Genomic DNA, 10,247 nt, shown 5'->3' on the forward strand with positions numbered 1-10,247 from the left:
CAGTGGAGAGTATATTTGTGCTTGGCTCAAGAAAGGAGAGCTTCAGGTAGAGGGAATTTGTCGTTTGCTGGTTGTATAGCTTAAGTTGAACACCTTCCTCCCTGAGGAATTTACCTGAGAATGACAGGAAAAAGCTATCCAGCTGCAAAGGAGAAGGACTTTTCTTCTTGAGGCAGAAAGCCTTTTTGCAATGACATGGGAAGGGCCATGGTTACTGGTGTGTTAGAGAAAGGTAATGTTACAAAAGAGAGATTCCCACTCTGTGTGCAGCCATGGAGTTGCTCAGAGGAGTTTTGCCAAGGGCAGTTTTCATTGGGAACGGTGACCACTGGTGGAATCATTTGAAAGGCCGAGTGTTTACAGTTACATTGGGAGACATTTCTCTCTTACACAGAGAGCAGGGCTTGGTTTCTGCGAACTGCAGGGAATTCTACATGCCGAGCCCTCTCCTTAGGTGGATGGTCTAATGGAAGTCAAGTGCGCAGGGTGCACTTAAGGGCACCAACAGGCATACTAACAAGAGGCATTTGAAACCTGCACTCACCTCAGTGAGCATGGTAGTATCGCCGACAGTGAAGGATGTGTAAAATGTTTATCCTACGAGCTGCTCTCAATGGCCGTGAGGGAGTCTGATGCATGCAATGTCTCAGAATCTTCACACTTTGGGTGGAATCGGCTTTGGAAACTCTTCAGGCACCTTTGGAAAAGGGTACAAATCCACTGGCAATGTTACATTAAAACGGTTTCCTCACGTTACATTATACCTGACTTCAAGAAGGAGAGGCAAGGGTGACTGGGCTAGAAAGCACTTCCACTGCCTTAAACGATCTGTAAGCCGACCAGAAAATATTTCTGTCATTTCAAATTGAGACGAAAGGAACTTCAGGCACACTGCGCTGTCTCTGTCAAGCAGTCATCCACATGGGAAGCAGGTTTTCAGAATGGTGGCAGAGGTCTTCCATACTCTTCATTGACAGCTGAATGAGGGGAACTGTTCAGCTTACATTCCTGGATGTCTAGAGGAGAATGCTTTTATGTTTGTCTGAAAGGCTCGTGTCCTACTGATAACACACATGTGAGTTTTCTTAGCCCAAGGATGTTTGAGAAAACATTGACCTCCATGGATACAGTATTTCACGGTTGGAAAATGAGAGAAGAGCTTTAGGCATAATACTTTGTCACTGCTGCTTCTTGGGGCTCAACTGAACCACCACCTCCTCCTGTGGTAGGTAACTGAGAATGATGTGAAGAGCGCTCAACGTGCACAGGGAAGTAGCTTCCTTTCTGAAGCAGAAAGACTTCCTGCAATGCCAGGTGCATGGCCTTGTGTTCCAGGGTTGGGAGAAAATTGTAGTGTTGCAGAAGGAAAAATTTACACTTTGCATGGATGCCTGGCAGTGCTCAGGGGAGTTTTTACTAAGGTGGATTGCAGGGTGAAGTTTGACCATTTACTTTCAGAATTTGGAATGTGGAGTCTTAATTTTTACCTTCTTAGACCAGTGCCTCTTCCACGAGAAGTAGCGCTTGCTTCCTGGGTAATGCAGGGAAGGTCTAGTGGAAGAGCCCTTTCTTTAGGATGCAGGATGAAATGGAAGCCACCTGCATGGTGATCCCTGTTAAAGGGACTGCCATGCAAATTAAGAGGAGGCACTTGAATCATGCCCTTGTGTCAGCATACACAGTGGATCCATCTACTATGAAAGCTGTGTCATCCAAGCTTCCCTCTGGAGACAATGGGTGACTCTCAAGCATGCCCGACCTCAGAGATGTCACCCATTGTATCGATTCGGCTTTTGAAACTCTTTCTTCTTTTTGGAATAAGGCTACAATCCCTCTTGAAGGCCTACACTACAACGGTTTCTGCACATTAGTTTACAGCTGCCTTCAGGTAAGGTAACCAATGGTGAGTTGCCTCAAAATCATCTCCACTGCCTAAAATGATCCGTATTCTGGCCAAAACTACTTTGGTCTTGTCAATTGAGACAAAAGTAATTCCGCTTATGTTGTACTCTCTGTCCAAGTGTACACACAAGAGGGTGCAGTGTGTGGGAATGGTTGCAGAGCTCTGCATTAACACTCTTCCTCACCAGGCGAGTAATGAGAAGTGCTCAGCTCAGTTTCCCAAGGTGGTTACAGGTAAATGCCTTTACGTTTGGATGAAAGCTTCATGTCCTCCCTATCGGAGATACATTGCTCTTTTCAAGTTGAGGCAAATGTAATTCGGCTTACCATGTACTCTCTGTCCAACAGTGCACACCATTGGGCGCAGTGTGTTAGAATGAATGCACAGCTCTGCAAACCTCTTCCTCTTCACCTGAATGAAAAGGCGTGTGCAGCTTAGTATCACAGTGTGAATAGAGCCGACTGCCTTTAAGTTTCTTTGAGAGGCTGGTGTCCTACTTCTAAAATATACATGCGTTTTCCCAGGCACAAGGAGGATGTTTTAGAGGACATCGACCTCCATGCAGATCATGCGAGGATCACTTGGTTCACGTGAGGAGTGTTTGCAGCATAGGGCCTTGGTCGCTGCTGCTTCTAGGACCTACACTGAACACCCTCCTCCTCGTGATATTGAACTAAGAAATGGAAGAAATAGCCTTCAACCTGTCCAAAGGGAAGTAGTTTGTTTTTTTCAGCAGATAGCCTTTCTTCAATGCCATCTGAAGGGCCTTCTGTACCTGCCAGCTGAGAAAAATTTATTATTACAAAAACAGAAATTCGCATTCTCCCTGGACCCCTGGGGTTGCTCAGCGTAGTCTTGCAAAGGGCAGCTTTGATTGCAAACGTGGACCACTGAGTATCAGAGTATGGAAGGAAGAGACTTTAGTGTTACCTGCTGATACCCTTCTGTCCTACACAACACTACGGCTTGCATACACTGTTTTGCAGAGAAAGTCTAGCAGAAGCATTCTGTCCTTTGGGCGATGACCAGGTGGAAAGTCAAGTACCTGGGGAGCACTGTTAATTCGACAGTCAAAGCAAGATGTGAAGGGCCACTTGAAAAATGCACTCATCTCCGCGTACCCAGTAGAAGAACACACTCTGTGAAATTTGTATCCTGCGAGCTCCTTTGTTGAGGTCAAGGGTGATTCGGAGGCATGCTTGATTTAAGAAATTTCACCCACTATATTAATCCTGCATGTGAGACTCCTCAGCCACAACGGAACAGCTACTATTTGCCCAGCAAGCCGGCACTACAATGGTCTCCTCTCATTAGTTTATAGCTGCCTTCATGTAGGAGGTGCAAACCTGAGTTGGGCAGACATTATTTCCTCAATGGAAAAAGGCCCGTTTTTGGAGCATTAAACGTTGTTGCCCTGTCACATGGAGACGAATGGGATTTCGCTCATGGTGTACTGTCTCTGTCATGGAGTCCTGACCAGAGGAAGCAGTGTTTGTGGGTGAAATGTTGCAGAGGTCTGAAATACACCTCTGTTCACTTGAAAATTTATAGAAGTGCTCAATTTAGTTTAATAGGGTGAGTAGAGGAGAATTTCTCTAGTTTGCCTGAAAGACTGGTATCCAACTGGTAAAATATATGTGAGATTTCCTAAACAGAAGGAGGATGGTTGAGAAGACAACGACCTCAGTGGAGAGTATATTTGTGCTTGGCTCAAGAGAGGAGAGCTTCAGGTAGAGGGCTTTGGTCGTTTGCTGGTTTTATAGCTTAAGGTGAACACCCTCCTTCCTGAAGAATTTACCTGAGAATGAGAGGAAAAAACTTTCCAGCTGCCAAGGAGAAGGATTTTTCTTCTTGAGGCAGAAAGCCTTTTTGCAATGACATGGGAAGGCCCATGGTTCCTGCCGTGAGAGAGAAAGGTAATGTTACAAAAGGAGAGATTCCCACTCTGTGTGGAGCTCTGGCATTACTCAGCGGAGTTTTGCCGAGGTCAGCTTTCATTGGGATCGGTGACTACTGGTGGAATCATTTGAAACGCCGAGTGTTTATTGTTACCTGGGGAGACATTTCTCTCTTACACAGAGAGCAGGGCTTGATTTCTGCAAACGGCAGGGAATTCTATGTGCCGAGCCCTCTCCTTAGGTGGACGGTCTAATGGAAGTCAAGTGTGCAGGGTGCACTTAAGGGCACCACCAGGCATATTAACAAGAGGCATTTGAAACCTGCACTCACCACAGTGAGCACGGTAGCATCGACGACAGTGAAGGATGGATAAACTGTTTATCCTACGAGTGGTTCTCCGATGGCCGTTGGGGAGTCTAATGCATGCGATGTCTAGGTATCTTCACACATTGGGCGGAATCGGCTTTGGAAACTCTTCAGGCACCTTTGGAAAAGACTACAATTCCACTGGCAATGGTACATTAAAATGGTTTCCTCACATTACTATATACCTACCTTCAAGAAGGAGAGGCAAGAGTGAGTGGGCTAGAAAGCATATCCACTGTCTTAAACAATCTGTAAGCCAACCAGAAAATATTTCTGTCATTTCAAATTGAGACAAAAGGAAATTCGGGCACCCTGTGCTCTCTCTGTCAAGCAGTCATCCACAAGGGAAGCAGGGTTTCAGAATGGTGGCAGAGGTCTTCCATACTCTTCGTCGACAGCTGAATGATGAGCAGTGTTCAGCATACATTCCTGGATGTCTAGAGGAGAATGATGTTACGTTTGTCTGAAAGGCTCGTGTCCTACTGATAACACACTTGTGAGTTTTCCTAGCCCAAGGATGGTTGAGAAAATGTCGACCTCCATCGAGACAGTATTTCACTGTTGGAAAAAGAGAGGAGAGCATTAGGCATAAGACTTTGTCACTGCTGCTTCAAGGGGCTCAACTGAACCACCACCTCCTCCTGTGGTAGGTACCTGAGAATGATCAGAAGAGCGCTCAATGTGCCAAAGGGAAGTAGCTTCCTTTCTGAAGCAGAAAGCCTTCCTGCAATGCCAGGGGAATGGCTTTGTGTTCGAGGGGTGTGAGAAAATGATAGTGTTGCAGAAGGAAAAATTTGCACCTTGCGTGGAAGCCTGGCAGTGCTCAGGGGAGTTTTTACTAGGGTGGCTTTCAGAGTGAAAGTTGACCATTTAATGGAAGCATTTGGAAGGCGGAGTCTTTACTGTTACCTTCTTAGACCAGTTCCTCTTCCACAACAAGTAGCACTTGCTTCCTGGGTACTGCAGGGAAGGTCTAGTGGAAGAGCCCTTTCTTTAGGTTGCAGGATCAAATGGAAGACACGTGCATGGTGAGCCGTGTTAAAGGGACTGCCATGCAAATTAAGAAGGGGCATTTGAATCATGCCCTTGTGTCAGCGTACACGGTGGATCCATCTACTATGAAAGCAGTGTGAAATGTGTGTCACCCATGCGTCTCTCTGAAGACCCTGGGTGAACCTCAAGCATGTCCCACATCAGAAATGTCACCCATTGTATCTATTCAGCTTCTGAAACTATTTGGTCTCTTTGGAATAAGGCTACAATCCCTCTTGAAGGCCTGTACTACAACGGTTTCTGCACATTAGTTTACAGCTGCCTTCAGGTACAGTAACCAACAGTGAGTTGCCTCGAAATCATCTCCACTGCCTAAAGTGATCTGTATTCTGGCCAAAACTACTTTGGTCTTGTCAGATTGAGGCAAAAGGAATTCTGCTTACCTTGTACTCTCTGTCCAATAGTGCACACCACTAGGCGCACTGTGTTAGAATGAATGCACAGCTCTGCAAACCTCTTCCTCTTCATCCAAATGATAAGACATGCACAGCTTAGTATCCCAGTGTGAATAGAGTCGACTGCCTTTATGTTTCTTTGAGAGGCTGGTGTCCTACTTCCTAAATATACATGCGTTTTCCCAGGCACAAGGAGGATGTTTTAGAGGACATTGACCTCCATGGAGATCACGCGAGGATCACTTGGATCACGTGAGGAGTGTTTGCAGCATAGAGCCTTGGTCACTGCTGCTTCTAGGACCTACATTTAACACCCTCCTTCTCGTGATATTGAACTGAAAAATGGAAGAAATAGCCTTCAACCTATCCAAAGGGACATAGTTAGGCTTTTTCAGCAGATAGCCTTTCTTCATTGCCATCTGGAGGGCCTTCTGTACCTGCCAGCTGAGAAAAACTTTATTATAGCGAAAACAGAAATTTGCACTCTCCCTGGTCCCATGGGGTTGCTCAGCATAGTCTTGCCAAGGGAAGCTTTGATTGCAAACGTTGACCAATGACCACCGTTTCATTGGGAATGGTGACCACTGGTGGAATCATTTGAAAATCCTAGTATTTACCGTTACCTTGGGAGACTTTTCTCTCTTACACAGAGAGCAGGACTTGGTTTATGGGAACTGCAGGGAATTCTTTTTGCCGAGCCCTCTCTTTAGGTGGATGGTCTAATGGAAGTCAAGTGTGCGGGGCGCCCTTCAGGGCACCACCAGGCATATTAACAAGAGGCATTTGAAATCTTCACTCACCTCAGTGAGCACGGTAGAATCGCCAACAGTGAACAATGTGTAAAATGTTTATACTACGAGCTGCTCTCAAATGGCCGTGAGGGAGTCTGATGAATGCGATGTCTCAGAATCTTCACACATAGGGTGGAATCGGCTTTGGAAACTCTTCGGGCACCTTTTGAAAAGGCTACAATTCCACTGGCAATGCTACATTAAAATGGTTTCCTCACGTTACTATATACCTGACTTCAAGAAGGAGAGGCAAGGGTGAGTGGGCGAGAAAGCACTTCCACTCCCTTAAACAATCTGTAAGCCGACCAGAAAGTGTTTCTATCATTTCAAGTTGAGAAGAAAGGAACTTCAGGCAGGCTGTGCTGTCTCTGCCAAGCAGTCATCCACAATGGAAGCAGGGTTTGAGAATGGTTGCAGAGGTCTTCCATACTCTTAGTCGACAGCCGAAAGATGTGAAGTGTTCAGCTTACATTCATGGACGTCTAGAGGAGAACGCTTTTACGTTTGGCTGAAAGGCTCGTGTCCTACTGATAACACACATATGAGTTTTACTAGCCCAAGGACGGTTGAGAAAACATCGACCTCCATGGAGACAGTATTTTGCGGATGGAAAGCGAGAGGAGAATGTTAGGAATAAGTCTTTGTCACTGCTGCTTCAAGGGGCTCAACTGAACCACCACCTCCTCCTGTGGTAGATAACTGAGAATAAGCAGAAGAGCACTCAATGTGCCAAAGGGAAGTAGCTTCCTTTCTGAAGCAGAAAGCCTTCCTGCAATGCCAGGTGCATGGCCTTGTGTTCCAGGGTTGTGAGAAAATGGTAGTGTTGCAGAAGGAAACATTTACACTTTGCATGGAAGCCTGGCAGTGCTCAGGGGAGTTTTTACTGGGGTGGCTTGCAGGGCGAATGTTGACCATTTACTGGAAACATTTGGAATGTGGAGACTTTACTGTTACCTTCTTAGACCAGTTCCTCTTCCACGCGAAGTAGTGCTTGCTTCCTGGGTACTGCAGGGGAGGTCTAGTGGAAGAGCCCTTTCTTTAGGATGCAGAATCAAATGGAAGCCACGTGCATGGAGAGCCCTGTTAAAGGGACTGCCATGTAAATTAAGAAGAGGCACTTGAATCATGCCCTTGTGTCAGCGTACAGGGTGGATCCATCTACTATGAAATCTGTGTGCAATGTGTGTCATCCAAGTTTCCCTCTGAAGACCATGTGTGACTCTCAAGCCTGCCCGACCTCAGAGATATCACCCACTGTGTCGATTCGGCTTTTGAAACTCTTTGTTCTCTTTGGAATAAGGCTACAATCCCTCTTGAAGGCCTACACTACAACGGTTTCTGCACATTAGTTTACAGCTGCCTTCAGGTAAGGTAACCAATGATGAGTTGCCTCGAAATCATCTCCAATGCATAAAACGATCCACATTCTGGCCAAAACTACTTTGGTCTTGTCAAATTGAGACAAAAGTAATTCCGCTTATGTTGTACTCTCTGTCCAAGAGTACACACAAGAGGGCTCAGTGTGTGAGAATGGTTGCAGAGCTCTGCATTAACATTCTTCCTCTTCAGCCGAAAGATGAGAAGCACTCAGCTTAATTTCCCAGGGTGGTTACAGGTAAATGCCTTTAAGTTTGGATGAAAGCTTCGTGTCCTCCTTATCGGAGATACTTTGGTCTTGTCAAATTGAGGCAAAAGAAATTCTGCTTACCTTGTACTCTCTGTCCAACAGTGCACACCATTCGGTGCAGTGTGTTAGAATGAATGCACAGCTCTGCAAACCTCTTCCTCTTCACCTGAATGATAAGACACATGCAGCTTAGTATCCCAGTGTGAATAGAGTTGACTGCCTTTATGTTTCTTTGAGAGGCTGGTGTCCTACTTCTAAAACATACATGCATTTACCCAGGCACAAGGAGGATGTTTTGGAGGACATCGACCTCCATGGAGATCACATAAGGATCACTTGGCTCACGCGAGGAGTGTTTGCAGCATAGGACCTTGGTCGCTGCTGCTTCTAGGACCTACACTGAACACCCTCCTCCTCGTGATATTGAACTGAGAAATGGAAGAAATAGCCTTCAACCTGTCCAGAGGGAAATAGTTAGGCTTTCTCAGCAGATAGCCTTTCTTCAATGTCATCTGAAAGGCCTTCTGTACCTTCCAGCTGAGAAAAATTTATTATTACAAAAACAGAAATTCGCACTCTCCCTGGACCCCTGGGGTTGCTCACCGTAGTCTTGCTAAGGGCAGCTTTGATTGCAAACTTGGACTGCTGAGTATCAGAGTATGGAAGGAAGATATTTTAGTGTTACCTGCTGACACCCATCTGTCGTACACAACACTACGGCTTGCATACCCTCTTTTGCAGAGAAAGTCTAGGAGCGGCATTCTGTCCTTTGGGTGATGACCATATGGAAAGTCAAGTACCAGGGGAGCTCCATTAATTCTATAGTCCAAGCAAGATGTGAAGAGCCACTTGAAGAATGCACTCATCTCCGCGTACCCAATAGAAGAAACCACTCTGTGAAATTTGTATCCTGCGAGCTGCTTTCTTGAGGTCAAGGGTGATTTGCAGGCACGCTTGATTTAAGAAATTTCACCCTCTGTATTGATCCGGCATGTAAGATTCCTCAGTCACAATGGAACAGGCTACTATTCGCCCATCAAGGTGGCACGACAACAGTCACCCCTTGTTAGTTTATAGCTGCCTTCATGTAGGAGATGCAAGCCTGAGTTGGCTAGACATGATTTCCTAGATAGAAAAAGGCCCGTTTCCAGAGCTATAGGTTGCTGTCCTGTCACATGGAGATGAAGGGGATTTCACTCACGGTGTACTGTCTCTGTCATGGAGTCCCGAAAAGAGGAAGCAGTGTGGGTGGGAGAAATGTTGCAGAGCTCTGAAATACACCTCTGTTCAGCTGAAAATTGAGAAGTGCTCACTTTACTTTAATAGGGTAAGTAGAGGCGAATTCCTCTAGTTTACCTGAAAGTCTGGTATCCAACTGGTAAAATATATGTGAGATTTCCTAACCAGAAGGAGGATGGTTGAGAAGACAATGACAGTGGAGAGTATATTTGTGCTTGGCTCAAGAAAGGAGAATTTGAGGTATAGGGCTTTGGTCGCTTGCTGGTTTTATAGCTTAAGCTGAACACCCTCCTCCATGAGGAATTTACCTGAGAATGACAGGAAGAAGCTTTCCAGCTGCCAAGGAGAAGGACTTTTCTTCCTGAGGCAGAAAGCCTTTTTGCAATGACATGGGAAGGGCCTTGGTCCCTGACATGTGAGAGAAAGGTAAAGTTACAAAGGAGAGGTTCCCACTCTGTGTGGAACCCTGGCATTGCTCAGAGGAGTTTTGCTGAGGGCAGTTTTCATTGGGAACAGTGACCACTGGTGGAATCATTTGAAAGGCCGAGTGTTTACTGTTACGTTGGAAGACATTTCTCTCTTACACAGAGAGCAGGGCTTGGTATCTGAGAACTGCAGGGAATTCTACGTGTCGAGCCCTCTCCTTAGGTAGATGGTCTAATGGAAGTCAAGTGCACAGGGCGTCCTTCAGGGCACTACCAGGCATAATAAAAAGAGGCATTTGAAACCTGCACTCACCTCAGTGAGCACGGTAGCATCGCCGACAGTGAAGGATGTGTAAAATATTTATCCTACGAGCTTCTCTCCGATGGCCGTGGGGGAGTCTGATGCATGCGATATCTCAGCATCGTCACACATTGGGGGAAATCGGCTTTGGATATTCTTTGGGCACCTTTGGAAAAGCCTACAACTCGACTGGCAATGCTACATTAAAATGGTTTTCTCATGTTACTTTATACCTGCCTTCAAGAAGT

The sequence above is a fragment of the Mesoplodon densirostris genome, chromosome 1 (genome assembly GCF_025265405.1).
Source record: "Mesoplodon densirostris isolate mMesDen1 chromosome 1, mMesDen1 primary haplotype, whole genome shotgun sequence".
Classification (NCBI taxonomy): domain Eukaryota; kingdom Metazoa; phylum Chordata; class Mammalia; order Artiodactyla; family Ziphiidae; genus Mesoplodon; species Mesoplodon densirostris.